The sequence below is a fragment of the Microcaecilia unicolor genome, chromosome 4 (genome assembly GCF_901765095.1).
Source record: "Microcaecilia unicolor chromosome 4, aMicUni1.1, whole genome shotgun sequence".
NCBI classification, from domain to species: Eukaryota; Metazoa; Chordata; class Amphibia; order Gymnophiona; family Siphonopidae; genus Microcaecilia; species Microcaecilia unicolor.
The window spans coordinates 46,432,225-46,449,921 of NC_044034.1; the positions used below are offsets into that span (position 1 = coordinate 46,432,225).

General features: G+C 41.3%; 1 long non-coding RNA gene across 1 annotated transcript in view; it reads left to right on the forward strand.

Moving 5' to 3' along the window:
* Positions 1-16,447, forward strand: part of LOC115467860 — an 83,908-nt gene extending 67,461 nt beyond the window's left edge. The window contains exons 2-3 of the long non-coding RNA XR_003941774.1: positions 14,739-14,833; positions 16,159-16,447. This is a non-coding gene — a long non-coding RNA (uncharacterized LOC115467860). The remainder of the gene's footprint in view (positions 1-14,738; positions 14,834-16,158) is intronic.
* Positions 16,448-17,697: the final 1,250 nt, after the last annotated feature.

Sequence of the window (17,697 nt, forward strand, 5' to 3'; positions counted from 1 at the left end):
TGAGTGTGTGTGTGTGTCAGAGAGTGAGACTGGGTGTGAGTGTGTCTGTGAGAGAGTGTGTGTGTGGGAGCATGACAGTGTGTGCCAGGGCCCCCCCCCCCCCCCAGTTCCTGGGTCATTTCCCCCCTCCCTCCCAGTTCCTGGGTCGTTCCCTCCTCCCTTCCCTCCCAGTTCCAGGGTCGCCCCCTCTCTTTCCCTCCCAGTTCCAGGGTCGTCCCTCCCTCCCTCCCGCATCGTTTTTCTTTCATTCCCTCATGCTGTGGTTCTCTCTCCCTCCCTCCTTTCATGTGCAGCCTGTTGTGAATTGACAGCTGTCCTGACTTCCCCGCCCCCCCTTTCTTCCTATTCGTCTCATGCCTGTGGCACTTCTGACCTTTATCCTTGCTGACAGCGATGGCGCATGCTGTCTGCAGCTAGTCCTGGAGTCTTTCCTCTGCATGTCCCAACCCCTGCGTAAACAGGAAATGTCATCAGCAGAAGGGCGAGATGTTCAGGACAGAGGTACCAGAGGCAGCTGCGGGTGGTGAGGGGGTTTGATGTGCTGGGGGTGTGTGTGTGTGTGCGGGGGGGGGGGGGGGGGGTTGATGTGCCCCGGGGGGGGGGGGGGGGTTTGATGCGCCGGGGGGGGGGGGCCTTGGGTGATGCACCAAGGGGTGGTTTGATGTGCCGAGTGGGGTGCTCCTGCTCACGGCGGCCTGGCTGCTGCCGGCCGCCCTGCTGTTTCACCATCGACATCCCCGTTGGCACGTGATCCGCATCCACGTCATGCGCCCCGACCACTCCCTGGTCAGCCCCGCCCCCCAGGGGTGTGGCCATCATCGCAACAGTGACATCATCCAAGGCTTCAGAGCCTAGCAGACCAACTGTGAAGAAAGCCACGGACACAGGCAGGCAGACGCCTAGAATGTTGGAGGTGAGAATTATTATATAGGGTTGGACTTGTACTGCTTCAGCCATTTGCTGAGCCTTACAGCAGAATTTTTTTTTTATCAGAATGTTTTACAGAGTAGCATATTTCAAGTTTTAGAAAAACTGTGTGCTGGGGTGACATATCTTCCAAATGTAACATCTCTTGTGGACATCCACGGGTCTGCAGCTGACCTGCCAGGAGTGTCCTTTGGGCAGGCTCCATCAGTCCCTTGACTATTTGGTGCCTGGTGCATCCGTCTGAGGAAGAAAGGCGTTAGCAGGCGATATGTCTCTTCCTTCCCCCAAGAAAAATCAAACAGGATTATGAACAAGTCTAAAATTTATGTTTATTCAAACGATACACTTTAATAGGCTAGTTCAACAGTGAAAGCATCAAACTTTATGAAACAGGTCCATTAGTCATAATAATAAGCATTTCTGAAAAAGTAGACTCTATAAAACTCTGATTAACCATGCAGGTCCATTTTCCTGGTAAAGTACCTCTACAATTTAGGGGCAAGTCTTATTTGTACCTCACTGCCCCCTTCACTAATGATCCTCCCATGTCCCAAGTCTCATCCATAAGCTGGAGTGTAACTGAACAGAGGCTGCTATGGAGGAGTCCAGTTGCGTCTTATCTGGAAGGGGTCCATAGGTGTGTGGTCTTAGGATCTCAAGCTCAGCCTCTCCAGGGTTTCACCTCTTTTGGTCTGTGGTTTCCTACAACTTTGCCTCCAGCCTGGGGTCATCTGCCTTTGCTGTTGTTGGATCCCCAGTTCCGCCTGCGCTACTTGTGGCAGTCCAGCTCTCAGCTCCACCTCTGCTGCCCGGGACCAGTCCACCTCCACTGCTTGACTACCCCCCAGCTCCTCTACCTGAGCTGCCTTGCCTTGCAGCACTGCCTAGAGCCATCCCCTTCTACTGCCACTGGACTCCTCCCAGCTTCACCCGAGCTGCCTGCCTCCCCTGCTATTGGCTCTGCAGCTCCACTCGCTCACCTAGGCCACTGCCACTAGACTTTCCCCAACTCTGCCTGAGGAGACTTGCTGGCACTGCTGCTGGAGCTGTCCATCTCTGCTGCACCCCATCTCAGCTGCCTGGCACTACAACCCCTCTTCTTTTGGATGGGCTGGTTTTCTTTTCCAAGAGCGGCCTCCATTCTGTAGGATCACTTCCCTGTTCTTTTGTGCGTCTAACTCTTTATGATTTCAGAGCTCTGGAGTCTGTGGCCCGCCGTTCAGTTTGCTTCCTCTAAAAGCCTAATTTGCCAATGCTGTAATCCGGCTGTATGTATAGTCAAGCATTTAAACATGAATTAGACCTTATAAAATGTTATGTTTTTTTGTTTTTGTTTTGAAGGGTGTATAAAATCTGTTCTCAAGCTGTTTGTTCTATAATGTGGGGATGCAGGAAGAACTTGTCATTTTTAACAAAATAGCAGGGTAGAAGTATGTAAAAGGTCAAAGCTTAGCTCTGCATGGCGCAACCTTGGAGTCATCTTTGACTCCGCTCTCTCCTTCTCTGCTCATATTCAGCAGATTGCCAAAACCTGTCGTTTCTTTCTCTATAATATTAACAAAATTCGCCCTTTCCTCTCCGAGGACGCTACCAAAACCCTTACCCACACCCTTATCACCTCTCGCCTAGACTACTGCAATTTGCTTCTCGCTGGTCTCCCGCTCAGCCATCTATCTCCTCTTCAATCTGTCCAAAACTCTGCTGCGCATCTTATATTCCGCCAGAGTCACTATACTCACGTTAGCCCTCTCCTCAAGTCACTTCACTGGCTCCCTATCCGCTTCCACATACGGTTCAAACTTCTCCTTTTGACCTACAAGTGCATCCAGTCCGCAGCTCCTCAGTACCTTTCCGCTCTCATCTCTCCCTACACTCCTCCCCGTGAACTCCGTTCGCTGGGTAAATGTCTCCTGTCGTCCCCCTTCTCCCCCACTGCTAACTCCCAGCTCCGTTCCTTCTATCTTGCTGCTCCCTATGCCTGGAATAGACTCCCTGAGCCAGTACGTCAGGCTCAGTCTCTGGCTGTCTTCAAGTCTAGGCTTAAAGCCCACCTCTTTGCTACTGCTTTCGACTCCTAACCATGACTCTCTTACTTAACACCCTCACTTATCACCCCTACCACTGCAATTTCCCCACCCCTAGCTGTCTGTTCGTCTGTCCAATTTAGATTGTAAGCTCTGTTGAGCAGGGACTGTCTTTTCATGTTAATTTGTACAGCGCTGCATAAGTCTAGTAGCACTATAGAAATGTTTAATAGTAGTAGTGGATTACTAAGGCCTGCTTATTAAAATAGCTGCTGAAACTTAAGAAAATTATTTCTCTTACAAGCTAAGTGGAGGATGTTAATTATACACAAACAACAAAAGTAATTTATTGTAATGTATGTGTTATTGTGAGTAGTTCCAGCTTTAAATTTGTAGGGGATCATATATATGATCATTATTGTTTTAAATGGGGTTATGTTAGATGTTGTTTTATTATGTTTGTGTTTTTATTATGTATGTTATTTGTGCTGTGCTTAGATTTAAGCAGAATATAAATAATTAAGGGGTCCTTTTACTAAGGTACGCTGAAAAATGGGCTGCAGTAGTGTAGGCGTGTTATGGACGCATGTATATCCATTTTTCAGCGCACCTGTAAAAAAAAAAGGCTTTTTAAAAATTTTTGGTGAAAATGGACATGCGGCAAAATAAAAATTGGCATGCATCCATTTTGGGTCTGCCAGCCATTACTTAGTGGTAATGTCTCTCACATTAACCGTGCAGTGATTGCCTACGCACGTCAAGTTAGAGTTACCTTCGGATTTTCACCGCACACCACAAAATAAAATACATTTTCTTGTGTGCGTAGTAGACGCACATCAAAAATGAAATTACTGCACAGGCCACGCGGTAGCTCCAAATTGACGCACGTAGGCACCTACGCAGCTTAGTAAAAGGCCACCTAAACTATTAAGTAGGTCTTCAACATAATTGGTCAAAAAGATAGATATGTAAAACCCAGGTGAAGATATTTAATTCAAAAAGGAAAAGCTGTTAGAACCAAATTATAACTAGAGCTAAACAAATGGTCTCCAATAACACGCTTACAGAAATTTTCAGTCCTTTTAAAATGAACTCAGTAGTCAAATACTTTGCCTAAATTTGAAAATTATTTAAATGTATTACAAAGTGATGTCTAATAAAACTTCTTTAAACTCTTGTGTCATTTCTATTGCTATTATCAGTGTGTATTATTTGTACTCCACATTTCCCTAAAATGGATTACTGATGAAGATCCAGCTTGCTTATGTGAATAGAAAAGCACAAATCGTTCATGCCTTTAATCCCATATATTGTCCAAAAACAAATGCAGAGAAATCAGCAGGCACAATGCAGCATTACATATAGCTCGGTGATCATGGGTACCATTCTGATTATCCACAAATTATTGGAAGTCTCCTTATTAAGGATTTTTGTTTGTGCGAGAGGGATTTAAAATAAATGTGTGTATTGAAGAAGAGCATTAAGCTGCATTGCCAAATATCTGAGAATAAAATATACTCAAAAAGTTAAGGAAGGACTAGATTCTTATTCTGTATATGCAGAGCAGTTTATTTCCAGATATTTACAGGCTAGACATTCATTACAGCATTCATCTTTGGGTTCTTATATTTCAATGTTTTTATTGAAAACAGGTCAAAGAAATACGCAAGACAGTTCAACAAATACACCAGGTAAAATATGTCAGCATATTCAGCATAGACAATCCAAGTTTTCTGCCTTCAATTATTTGTTTGTAGTACCTTGATGTGTCCCCCTACTCCCCCCTCCCACAGTAGTCGCTATCATCAAACACAACCCTACAACATATAACAACCACATCCCTATCAATTCCTGCTTGCAATATCCAATAGATTATTACTTATCAAAAATATTTACCCCCTTGATCCTCTTCCCTCCTCCCTATCCCCCCTCTTACCCACCCCTTACCATCTCCTCCAAATAATACCCCTTCCCCCCCTTAGTCCCCCGAGAAAGACTCCTGTCAATCCAATGAGTGAATCGATATCTCCCTCCACCATGTTATTCACAATACGTTAAGTACCAAGCTCTTACCTCTAGCAGATAGCATATCTATATATGTCCCCTAAACCCTTAAAAATTGAGTTTTATGTTTTTGAGAGGTCTTAGATTCTCTCACCTCATAAGTACATAAGTACATAAGTAGTGCCATACTGGGAAAGACCAAAGGTCCATCTAGCCCAGCATCCTGTCACCGACAGTGGCCAATCCAGGTCAAGGGCACCTGGCACGCTCCCCAAACACCTCCCACATCATCAACTGGTGAACAAGATTTCGCCAATGCCAAAACTCCGGAGCAACTTCCGATGTCCAGTATTGCAATATACATTTCCTTGTTAGTAAACATAACTTACGGAAAATGAACCTTGCATATCCAATAACATTCATCTTTGGGTTCTTATGAAAGGAAAATGTGTATCAAGATAAATATTGATTGGAATAGTGTGAACTCGCTGTGATTGGTGTGGTCAGGCTTTGGGTCCAGATGTCTTCTTTCTTCTCTTGGTTGCTGATCAGAATGTTGTTTTGTGTTTGGCACAACCAATCATTTTGAATGTTGTTGCATTTGCCACATACACACATACGATAAACCTGTTTATAAAATTATGGCATTACACATAGTACTGGTTACGCATGTATATTTTCACTGTGACTGCTTTTTTTTGTGCATTTATATTTAAAAATTAGCCTCTCTTATATATACAGTAGTGGCAACTAGTAAGTAGTTTTAGCAGAACTTAAATTACTAAGGGCCTCTTTTAATAAACCGCACTAGCAATTCACGAGTGGCAGCTCATTCAAAATGAATGGGCTGTGGTGCATTTGCCGCACCGGGAATCACTAGCGCAGTTTAGTAAAAGAGGCCCCAAGTCTTTCAGAAAATATTTGTGTAGTTTTAAATGACAAGACTTAAAATATCCGTTTCCCCCCTTACACAACCTATGCAAAGCGGCTCTTTTACTAAAGTGTGGTAATTTTTGCACTTACCATATATTTAACACAAAAAGTAACATGTGGTAAGTGCAAAATCTGTGTGATAAATGCAGGGGGTGTGCAAAGTCTGTGTGATAAATGCAGGGGGTGTGCCCTGCATTTAGTACATACAGCATACAGTTAATACACAACCATAGCATTATCTCCCAGATTTTATATATTGTGATTTCAGTTGTGCTTGCAAATCAGGCCATATTCTCATTAGCACTCACAACTTGTCTTAACAAGCCAATCAGCACTGATAATTGCCACTTAACAAGCAATTGACACTAATTGGCTTTAATAGCTACACACACAACTTGCTAAGTGTATTCTGTAAAGTGATGCATGTAAATTCTAATGCGCATTAACCAAAAAGGGGTCTTGGCCATGGGCGGTTCATGGGTGTTTCTACAAATTGTGTGTGCTCTTGTAGAATACACCTGCTCTGCACCTAAGTTAGCTGCCAGCATTTACACCAAGTTTTATTTGGCGTAACTGAGCCCTAGGCATATTCAATAAACCACACCTAACTTTAGGTGTAGTTTAAAGAATGCATCTAGGCGTATTTTTTTTTTCAGCACTGATTTTTACGGTGTCATACACAGCATCTAGCCCTATATGCCTGGGCCGATAGTGCAGGTCTTCCACGCAATTGGCCTGTCATTAATGTTGTGGCTGTATGTTAAAAACACAACATGGCTGATTAACAGGTAACTGAGGCAGCGCTACCTACTGCCACCCCCCCCCCCCCCCCCAATCAGAACCTCAACCCCCTGACACAGATCCTGAACTCCTGACACAATCCAAACCCCTGATAACAAATCCCAACTGTCTGGAGCCAAAAATTCAAGACACTCCATCCCCAATAGAAAACCCTTCCCCAAGCCTTACCCTCCCCCAGGACTTACCAGGGAATCCATCATTGGTGGTTGAGCGTATCAGCAATCCTTCTTTGCTGCTGCCTAGATCGGCTCTTTAATCCAAAATGGTGCTGAGGACTCCTAGCAGTAGTCTCACGGTACTATTGGTATGGTTCATCCTTCCGTAAAAGGAGATATGGTTTTGAGGTGGCATTAAGTTCACCTGTACTATCAGCATCCATCACAGTTTGTGCATGGTACCCACCTGTGTGCAAGGTGTCACTACAGCCACACCACCACCTGCCCATGTAATCCCCATCTCATGCCCACTCCCATATTTGGCAACTAACACAGGATTTTTCTCACAAAGGCTGCCTTTTTAGTGTAAGAGACTATAGCATGTGCCCAAGCAACTGTCTTCTATGCAGTAAACCCCCCCCCCCCCCCCATCACCACTAGTTGCTTAATGCAGCTTAGTAAAAGGCTCCAAAACAATTTTACTTGGAAGTAATTTTATAATTACCTGCATGGGTGGAAAGTATGCAAGTACTTTTCACACTATGAACTTTGCCAGAATTACCATTCTACCTCACATTTCAGTCCACCTGGAGTAACAGACTAATTTAAATATCCAAAATTGCTCTCTATATTCAATTATAGAGTGCAATTTTGGATATTTAAATTACAGTCTGTTACTTCAGGTAGACTGAATCGTGAGCTAGACTGAAGCCTGCCTCTGATTGGTGCCTCATCTATCATGTGATCTTACTCAATTGCTTAGATGAAAAAACGCTGCAGCCATTTTCAATAAACCACGGTGAGAAAACCGACCCTAAGAGCATTTAAATTAAGATAAGTGACTTTGGTGTCCTTTTGATATGAATTAGTGGTCTGATAAGAAAGACATACAAGAATGGACTGTATGTAGGAGTAAAATTAATTTTAAATGTTTTTTAAACAATAAGAAAAAAAAAGAAACATTTGTAAGACAGGAGGTTTTTGGCTAATGAGGAAGTTCGCACGGCAAACTGAAAAATTCATAAAGAACAGCAGAGCATCTGAACCTTTTCCTCCTTGTTGAATGAAAAGTAGAATTGACTAAAATTGATTGAATAAACTTGCTTGATTAGATATTTGTAAGTGTGTGCAATCTACATGTGGAAATGCCACTGTTTCCATGTGCAGATACATCTAAATGACCTGCATTATCTACCAGTAAAAAAGTAAAATGTTCAATTCAGGAACGAAGTACCAGAAACATCCACCTCAGAAGGTTCTTAGATATAATCCAGCAGATGAACATATCTGAATAGAAGATTTTGGGGAAGGCTGTTTGGTTGAAATGTTTATTCTTAAGCTAGACAGAAAGGTTCAAAGACTGATTTTATTTTGTTAAAAGGACTCATCGTTTATGAAGAAAAAGTATTTACGCCTTCCTTGATGGTTCAGGCATGTCTAGCTAGCTGTAAAAAGTTTCAAGGTGCTTATCAAAATAATATATTCAGTAACTTATAAACTACATTCCTGGGAACCAAACAGACCCACCTAAAGCAGTGTAAAAATCTAGGTAATACATATAGGTGTTCAGTTTACTTTAAAACTATAGGGAGACTAGATAAAACTTTTTGATCATATTAACTTCCAGTCTTCCTAAGGATTGAAATGTTTTAGAGGGTCCATTAGCGAACATTCCATATCTTTTAGGCTGCTAATGAATTAAAGTTTAGTCTTGTGGGTTTTACTTTTGTCCCGAGTATAAACCCAAATATCTTTTTCATGAATAGTAAATGTTTTCCTGTTACCTTTCGAGACTGTTTTCCTGTTTATTTTATTGTGGATGTCCTTGCAAAGGATGAATCTGTTTTCTGCTGTTTTTTCATATGTTTGCTATTTGTTTTTTAATCAGTTTCCTAGAATATGTATCTAAAAATACAGCATAGTTGCCTACCTGTAACAAGTGTTCTCCGTTGTCAACAGGATAATGCAGACACAGATGATTAGGCTTCTCTGCAAGCCGCACATTTGGACGTGCTCTCCCTAGCTTGATTGCAGAATAGCAATAGCTAATCAAGTATGTCCTTGCTTGTTCCCGCTCAGCAGTACGTCAGTCTCCTCAGTTCATGAAATAGCAAAGGTAAAAACGTATCTCCAAAAAACTTGTGTTAGAGAATGAAAAGAAAAAATTCTGTGTTTGAGTGCTTTCTCCCCTTGTGTCTTTTTTTTTTGTTTGTTTTTTTTTGTTGAGGGGATGGTGGGTGGGAGTTGTGTCTGCATTATCCTGATAACAGAGAAAACCTGTTACAGGTAAGCAACTATGTTTTCTCCATGTCATAGGATAATGAAGACATAGATGGTGACTCCCAAGCTCATGGGTGCATGAAGAAAGGGTCTATTGTTGACACCCATGGAAAAGATGAAAAGGGAGGAGGAAGCACTCTGAAGAAAACAAGTTTTGGAGGACAGTTTGTCTAAACTTAGCACCTGCTCTAGCTGCAGTATCTATACAGTAGTGGAGGGGAAAAAGTATGAGGGGTAGACCATGTTACCACCCTATAGATGTTTACGGGTGTTATCCCTCAGAGATGGGCCATGGAAGTAGCAACTGCACTGTCTGAATGAGCTTCTAGTCTTGATGGAGGCATCAGATTAACCTATTGGTAACAGAATAAGATGCAATTTGCAATCCATGTCAATAGGGTAGATTTGGAGACAGACTAACCTAGCGTTTTATGGTGAAAAGAAAGGAAAAGCTGTGAAGATTGTCTATGTTGTTTTGTCCTGTTGAGGTAGAAAAGGAGGGCTCTTCTGCAATCCAAAATATGGAGCGTAGATTCCACAGATTTCACTTTGTGGTGAAATTTTGGATGGGTTTGGAGAACTACTTTTGTTGGAAAAAAAAACAACAACTTCAAATAAGGAGGATATGTACCAAAGCCTGTTTCTTGCTGATGTGACCTGCAAAGGTAAGTGTTACTAAAAATAAAGTCTTCCAGGTGAGGTTGTGAAGCGATGCAGAGGCCAGAGGCTCAAAGGGCTAGAGAAGAAGTTGAGATAACTCTAGATTTAAATCCCATGAAGGAGGAGGATGAATTGGTGTATATAAATGAAGTAAGCCCTTGAATAAGCAGCGTATTAAAAGGTGAGTGGAAAAAGATGAATGATTTGAATGGTAAAATGAAATTGCTGCAGGATGAACTCTGATGAATGATGATTGAAGCCCTGAATTGGATAAAAGAAGTAGATATTGTAGAAGGTGTTGGGTGGAACAGATTAGTGGATCCTGTTGATATTTTGTACACCGTACAGTGAACGTTTTCCATTGTAACAAACAGGATTTTTGTGTAGACAGTTTAAGAGCTGCTTTGAGAACTTCTTGTAGCATTAATTGTGAAGACGACTGTGAGTTACATGAATTCGCCAAGCTGTCAATGAAAGGTTGTCAAGATTTAGGTGAAAGCGGCGACCTTCTTGCTGTGTCAGAAGAGATAGGTGAGAACCCCACCATGGTGCAATAAGGATAAGATTTGTTGAATCTTGAGTGGCCTTCCTGATGACTCTTGACAGGACAGGAATTGGAGGGAAGGCATCAAGAAGCTCCGTTGGTTCTCCATTGGAGAACAAAAAAGGCACAACAGAAACAAGAGCAAAAAACCTATACTACAAGAGGCAAAACAGACCCACTAACATTCTGGCAGAACAGTACTAGACAACGTAGCTCCACTTCAAACCAGAACCTCACATAGAAAAAACTCAATACCATGGTTTAATGAAGAATTGAAAGAACTAAAAATACAGGTCAGAAGATTAGAAAGAGCATGGAGCAAGAAAAAAGATGAACACACACTCAAAGACTGGAAACAGCTACAAAGAAAATACAAATACACCATCAGACAAACGAAAAGAACGTACTACAAAACCATAATAGGACCAAACTACAAGGATACACACAAACTCTTCTCACTCGTAAACAAACTCCTAAATACTACACCGGTTACCTCTAATAATACAGACATCTCATCCGCAACCAATCTTGCGAACTACTTCAATAAAAAAATTATAAAGCTCCGACGAATGATACCTACCAATATCACCGAATACACAAGCATCCTTGAATGTCTAGACCAAAAACCTGGGGAATGCCCAGCAGATCTAACATGGACCAACTTTGACACGATTTCGTTAGATGAAATCTCACAATGGCTCGGAAAATACTCTAAGTCACAATGCAAACTAGACATTTGCCCTACTAGCCTAATAAGATCCGCCCCCAAACAATTAAAAAAAGACCTCATGAAGCATATAAACCACAGGCTTCAAAATGGTCTCTTTCCCACGGATAAAGGAAATATCCTACTCACTCTGCTACCAAAAGATGCTAAGAAAAGTACAATGGACCTAACCAATTATCGCCCAGTAGAATCTATTCCACTCATAACCAAACTCATGGAGAAAATAGTGATGAAACTCAATGAATACCTAAACAAACACTCAATCCTGCATGAGTCTCAATCTGGATTTCGGTCAAATCACAGCACCGAAACTGAACTAGTGTCCGCGATGAACGCATTCAAACAAGCAATAGCAACTGGCAACAACATACTCTTCCTACAATTCGACACGTCCAGCGCCTTCGATGTGGTTAATCATGGTATACTATTACACATACTAGAATACTTCGGAGTAGGAAGTACAGTTCCCAAATGGCTCAAAGGATTCCTGACCACAAGATCATACCAAGTAACAACGAACGCGGACATATCACCCCCATGGATACCTGAATGTGGAGTTCCCCAAGGATCCCCCCCTCTCACCAACTCTCTTCAACCTAATGATGATACCTTTAGCCAGACTTCGAGCCAATCAGAATCTCAACCCCTACATATAAGCAGACGATGTCACGATCTACATCCTGTTCAAACATGATCTAAACGAAATCACCAACGAAATCAACCAAAGCCTCCAAATCATGCACTCCTGGGTTCCCTTCTCCACTACTGCCAACTCCAGACTTCGCGCCTTCTGTCTCACTGCACCCTACGCCTGGAATAAACTTCCTGAGCCCCTACGTCTTGCCCCATCCTTGGCCACCTTTAAATCTAGACTGAAAGCCCACCTCTTTAACATTGTTTTTGACTCGTAACCACTCGCCTCCACCTACCCTCCTCTCTTCCTTCCTGTTCACATTAATTGATTTGATTACTTTATTTTTTGTCTATTAGATTGTAAGCTCTTTGAGCAGGGACTGTCTTTCTTCTATGTTTGTGCAGCGCTGCGTATGCCTTGTAGCGCTATAGAAATGCTAAATAGTAGTAGTAGTAGGATGCATTCCAGCTAAAACTCAACGCAGAAAAAACCACAATGCCTTGTACTCACTTCTCAACACAACACAAACAATTACTCCACCATAACTACACCATACTGTTCTCTCCCCATCTCACAAAATCTGAAAATTCTTGGCGTTACCATTGATCGAAACCTCACACTCGATACCCACGTGAAGAATACAACGAAAAAAATGTTCCACTCCATGTGGAAACTCAAAAGAGTAAAACCTTTCTTCCCGATATACATCTTCCATTCCCTGGTACAGTCAATGGTAATAAGTCATCTGGACTACTGCAACGCACTGTATGCAGGCTGCAAAGAACTATCAAAAAAACTCCAAACAGCTCAGAATACCGCAGCCAGACTCATATTTGGAAAAGCTAAATATTAAAGTGCAAAACCCCTAAGAGAGAAACTTCACTGGCTCCCACTCAAGGAACGCATGGGGGGGAGACATGTCAAGGTTAGAGAATATGCACTGATGTGCTTAGCATACTAAGAAACTCTTAACTCTCACAATGTTCAAAGTATGGCCCATGTAAAGACCTTTGAATGGTGTGAGAGGTAAGAGTTTCTTAGCGTCATTTTTTTAAGTATATGGTTAACCAACTTCCTGGATGCAGTCATTTGAAATGCTGGCCCTCATCAGACGTTCTGCACTTATTTGATTAAGATAAGCTTTGGTTGTATTTGTTGTTGCTATATTTTTGAGTGGGTGTTTCTGGTTTTGAATTTGCTTGAACCCAACTCGCCACTTTTGGTTTGGTTGTTTCTTATCTTTCTTTCCCATTTTTTGACATATATTCATTTGGATACAATAGCCTATTTCACCTCATGTGGCTTTTCTTCCACCTTTTTAAATGTAGTATTATACTGTAACATACTCAGTTTGAACATCAAGTTGTTGAACTAAAGAAGTTTTTAATCTCATGGATACCCATATTCTGTTGTGAAGTGTGTATATTTGACAGCCAGATTGCTAATTAAAATCTATTGCTGGGAAAGGGCCTTCAGCCACAACCAGATAAACAAGTTTGCACTAAGTTTTTCCACATTGCCCCCAAAATAGCTTATATCCGATACCAATATTGACATGTTTCTTCCACTATATTCAGTTTTTCAAGAAAGGCATACATCGCCTACACTCAAGCCCATAATATAAGGGATTCTGTGGTTAAATCAATTGCATCTCAGAACACTGTGAAAAGGGAGGGCAAACATCAACTTTGTGGACATTGTGATTATTGCTGTTTATCTTTTACAAGTACTACATGGATATGCCTCATTACCCCCAGAGAGTATAAATTACAGTACAATACCACATGTGACTCAGCTTACGTGGTTTACATTATTAATTGTCCTTGTAAGAAAATTAATGTTGGACATACTAAATGTAAAATCTGGACCCAGCTTATTAAACACCGCAGCCAGCTGAACACAAGAGCTCTCACAGTTCTATCAATTTCTTATTTCATGCTGGAGGAACATACTTCACTGCACGCAAATCTCTCTCATAAATATTAATTGTGGAGATCCTGAAAACCAGACAGGACCATGTTTGGGAACCACTGAGCTATAATAGTATTCCAAACACAGGTACACGTCAGTGATTGCTTTACCTACCTTACGAGCCTTTTTACAAAGCCGTGGTAGGGCTACTGTGCGTCAAATTGGCCCTACTGCTGGGGCACCGCAGGAGCTCGGCAGTAGTTCTGAAGTTGGAGAGTGCAATTTCCTGTGGTAGAAAATAATTTTCTATTTTCTACCGGGGGGGGGGGGGGGGGGGGGGAATTCCTGGCAGTAACTGGCAGTACAGCCACATTGCCATGATTACTGTGGGGGTTAGTGTGTGAACCTTTTACCACCAAGTAAACAGGAGGCAGTAAGGGCTCACAAGGTAAACGGCCAGGCGCTAATTTTGGACTTGGCGCCTGACCATTATTGTTGAAAATAGAAATTTGGCTTTTTGGCAGACATGCTAAGAGGTGGCCTGAGCACATGGGAAAATCACACGCTAAAAGTAGTTCACACCATTTTTTTTTAGCATGTCTTTGTAAGAGGACCCCCTTAGTGATCTCATGACCAGTTTTTCAATATATAAAAAAAAAAACAAAAAACTGATGCACACAAAAAATATGGCTATACCAGGTCTTCGCTTAATGAAACGCTCATGTGCAAATTCACTATAGATAACATGATATCCCATTCAATTTTCAGGATATTAGGACAATGCGAATATGAATTTCATAACTCAGTTGACTCAGGCATTAAACATAAAAGAAATGAGAACTGGATTTTTCTGTACATTATGTGTATTGGCTAAAGTAGCCTTACCTAGCCAAGGTCAAAATATATGTAGGCAGGAATGATATATGTGATGGAAAAATTGTATTGTCTCCCTGCTCAGAGCTGAAGGGAAGAGAAAGCTCAGAGAAGTCTTATGTAGAAATTCTATAAAATGAAATCTGTTCCTTTGCTAATCAGAGACAAAATGGCAGGTACATAGGAATTCGTATATTCTACATTTTTCTCTCTTGGATTGTGTAACTTTGTATTATCTGTACTCTTCTTGTCACTGATTCTTCAGATTTGCAAAATGGAGCTCATCTGGAATCCTGAACACCTTCTGCCTGTACTACTGCTGAAATGACTGGAGTTTCTCACCAAGGAACCTGAAAAAAGGTAAGGGAAGATACGTTTTGCAAAATTCCTTAGGTTGATGTAAACACTTCCTCATGATAGGCTACAGGGACAAATGGACCTAAATTAAATATGGCTAAAGCCAGGTGTAAGTTGTATTTGTTAAATGTCTTTTTTTTTTTTGAGAGAAATCCAAACAAGACAAAGGGAAGAAAGAGGACCATGGGATCAAGGATGCTTTTGCTTTCTTCATTCATTTTTCCTGGGCAGAATCAAATTAGGCACTCTAGCATTCTATTATACACTGTTTCCTTAAGAGGGCCTCTGAATATGGGAGGCACACATCTTTTGTGCACAGATCTGCCCCCCAAAACAAAACAAACAAGGAATTTAGAAACTGAAGTAGACTTATGGTTATGCACGTTTTACTTAGCTCATGACAAGTACCATCTGATAACCTGAAAGAACTGGGGGGAGGGGGGGGGCTCCATGAGACGGGAGAGGAGGTCCCAGTACTTGGCAAACAAAGCTCTGTGACTTAAGGGAGGATTAAAAATTAAATTTCTGATGTACTTATATTTCTAGCAAACGTAATATGTGGATTTGCTTAACATACTCAATAAACTTGCTTAATACTTCATCTGGACCCTTCCAAATCATGATTATGCCATCTATGAAACGTTTCCACATGAGTATGTGATCCTCAAACACTCAGTTGTACACTACAGACTCTTCAAATTGTGGCATAAATAAGCAAGCTATAGAAGGTACTACAGTCGCCTCCATGGCTACTCTTTACTTGAATAAAAAAAACTTTTTTCAAACTCAATGATTACAGATAACAAAACGCAACAACCGATTTAACACTTGAGTTTTATCTGAAGAAATAGGAGCCAATGCTAAATAACGATTAGCTACCTCCAAAGCCTACCCCTGGGATATATTAGTATATAAAGCTACTACACCCAGCGTTACCAATCTAACACCGTCATGTTCAGCGAGCTTCAAATCTTCTAGCATTTGTATAAAATGCACTGAATCCCAAACGTAAGATTTTGCTTTGGTCACAAAAAGGTTTCAAATATCTTCATACTGTAACAGGGGCTCCAAAACCGAACCCCTTCCAGACACAATTGGGCGACCCAAAGGAATTAAGAGGGACTTATGTATTTTAGGCATGAAATATATGTACAGAATTTTGGGAAACTCCCTACTTAACAACTTACATTCCTTACTTGATAAAGTCCCTTTCCTGGGTCATCCGAGATACACATGAGGTAATCCGATTTTGCAATTCAACTATGGGATTAGAGGGCAAGGGCCTGTAAAACTCTGGGTCCATTAACTGCTGCTCTGCTTTCCACCAGATACTGTGATCGATCCATCACTGCTATTGCACTCCCCTTGTCAGCTCTCTGGATGACAAGGGAGGTGTTTGATGCCAACTCCTGCAACAGAGTCCTCTGAAATCTAGTGAGATTAGAAAATGTGGCTTCCAACGTATGTTCAACATGTCTCAGATCTTTCAGAACCAATTTCTGAAATGCAATAAGTGAAGCACCGAGAATTCCCATGGCACCCATTTGGATTTAGGACCACTACAAAAAGGATTGTTATAAGACTATCGTTTGATCACCAAAATAGACCTGCAGTCTTAACTTCCCCTACAGAAAAGAAAGCTTGTTTTGGGGGGGGGGGGGGGGGGGAGGGAAGCATTACATTATGAGAATGCTTTGCAGCAACAGGGACTGGCAGGTTTGTTTAAAAACAAGAGAAACATGTTCCCTTACCACAGAGGCAGGACAGGGGAGAAGAGCCACTTTTGTGTAAAACACAAAGCAAACGTACCGAGAGGCTTAGTAAAAATCCTCGAGTGGCAGCTTATCTTCAAGCTGGTGGTACGCCATCAAAAAATTTACAAGGACAAGGAGCAATGAATCTCACTTCATTCCTTGAGTCTTCTCTTGAGGTTATTACACAGAGAACAACTTTGCTGGTAACCTTTGCGTTGGAAATAGATAGGGATGCAGTACTCAAACTTTCCCTAGGACATTTGGATTCTCTGTTTTTAGGTTCAAAAGTTAGAGTTTTTCCGGACTTGTCCAGGGAAACTCAAAAGATATGTAGGATGTTCTTGTTGTTACGACCAAGGGCACAGGCAATTGGTGCTGATTTTCTGTTGAGATTTCCCTGCATATGTAGAATTAAATTTCAGTCTAAACAATATCAATTTTTTGACCCTAAGCAGTTAGAGGATTTTCTTATAAGCAGAGAAGAGGTCAATGTACAGGTTTAGTCACATATGTAACACTGTATGGCAGGCTTGAGTGAACCATTCGGGAATTAAGCTACTTTTTGATTTTGATTATTTCTTTGTTGCTTAATTATTAAGTATGATATTTCTTTTCTTGGATCAATTACCTATATGGTGGTTGATAGTAGAAAATTTTGAATAATTGACTGTAAATTTTCTTTTTCTCTGATAGTAGATTTTTCTGATTTGTGTATTATCATTCATATGTGTATTATGATTGTTAAAAATTATAAATAAAGAATTAAAAAAAAAAAAATCGAGTGGCACAGTTAAACGGCAGGAAACATAAAAAAATCTGTAAAAGCACTTGAAGACTGTAGTCCACGGACAATTCCCAGCTAACCTAACAGCTTGAGATACTCTGCAAAAAAAAAAAAAAAAAAAAAAATGGGCAAAAGCTGCACCACTACACTGTGTGAAGTCAGTTGCTTGTAACTTACTACTATACAAGAGGTTTCCACAAAGCACTAAGTCAGGGGGTGTGAAGACTTAGGCAATCAAGGTTTTTTGGTATCTCATACTATACTTTTTGAATATTGCTATAACAATTTTGGATTGCAGGTGTATAGTATGGTGGGTACATAAGTGAAAA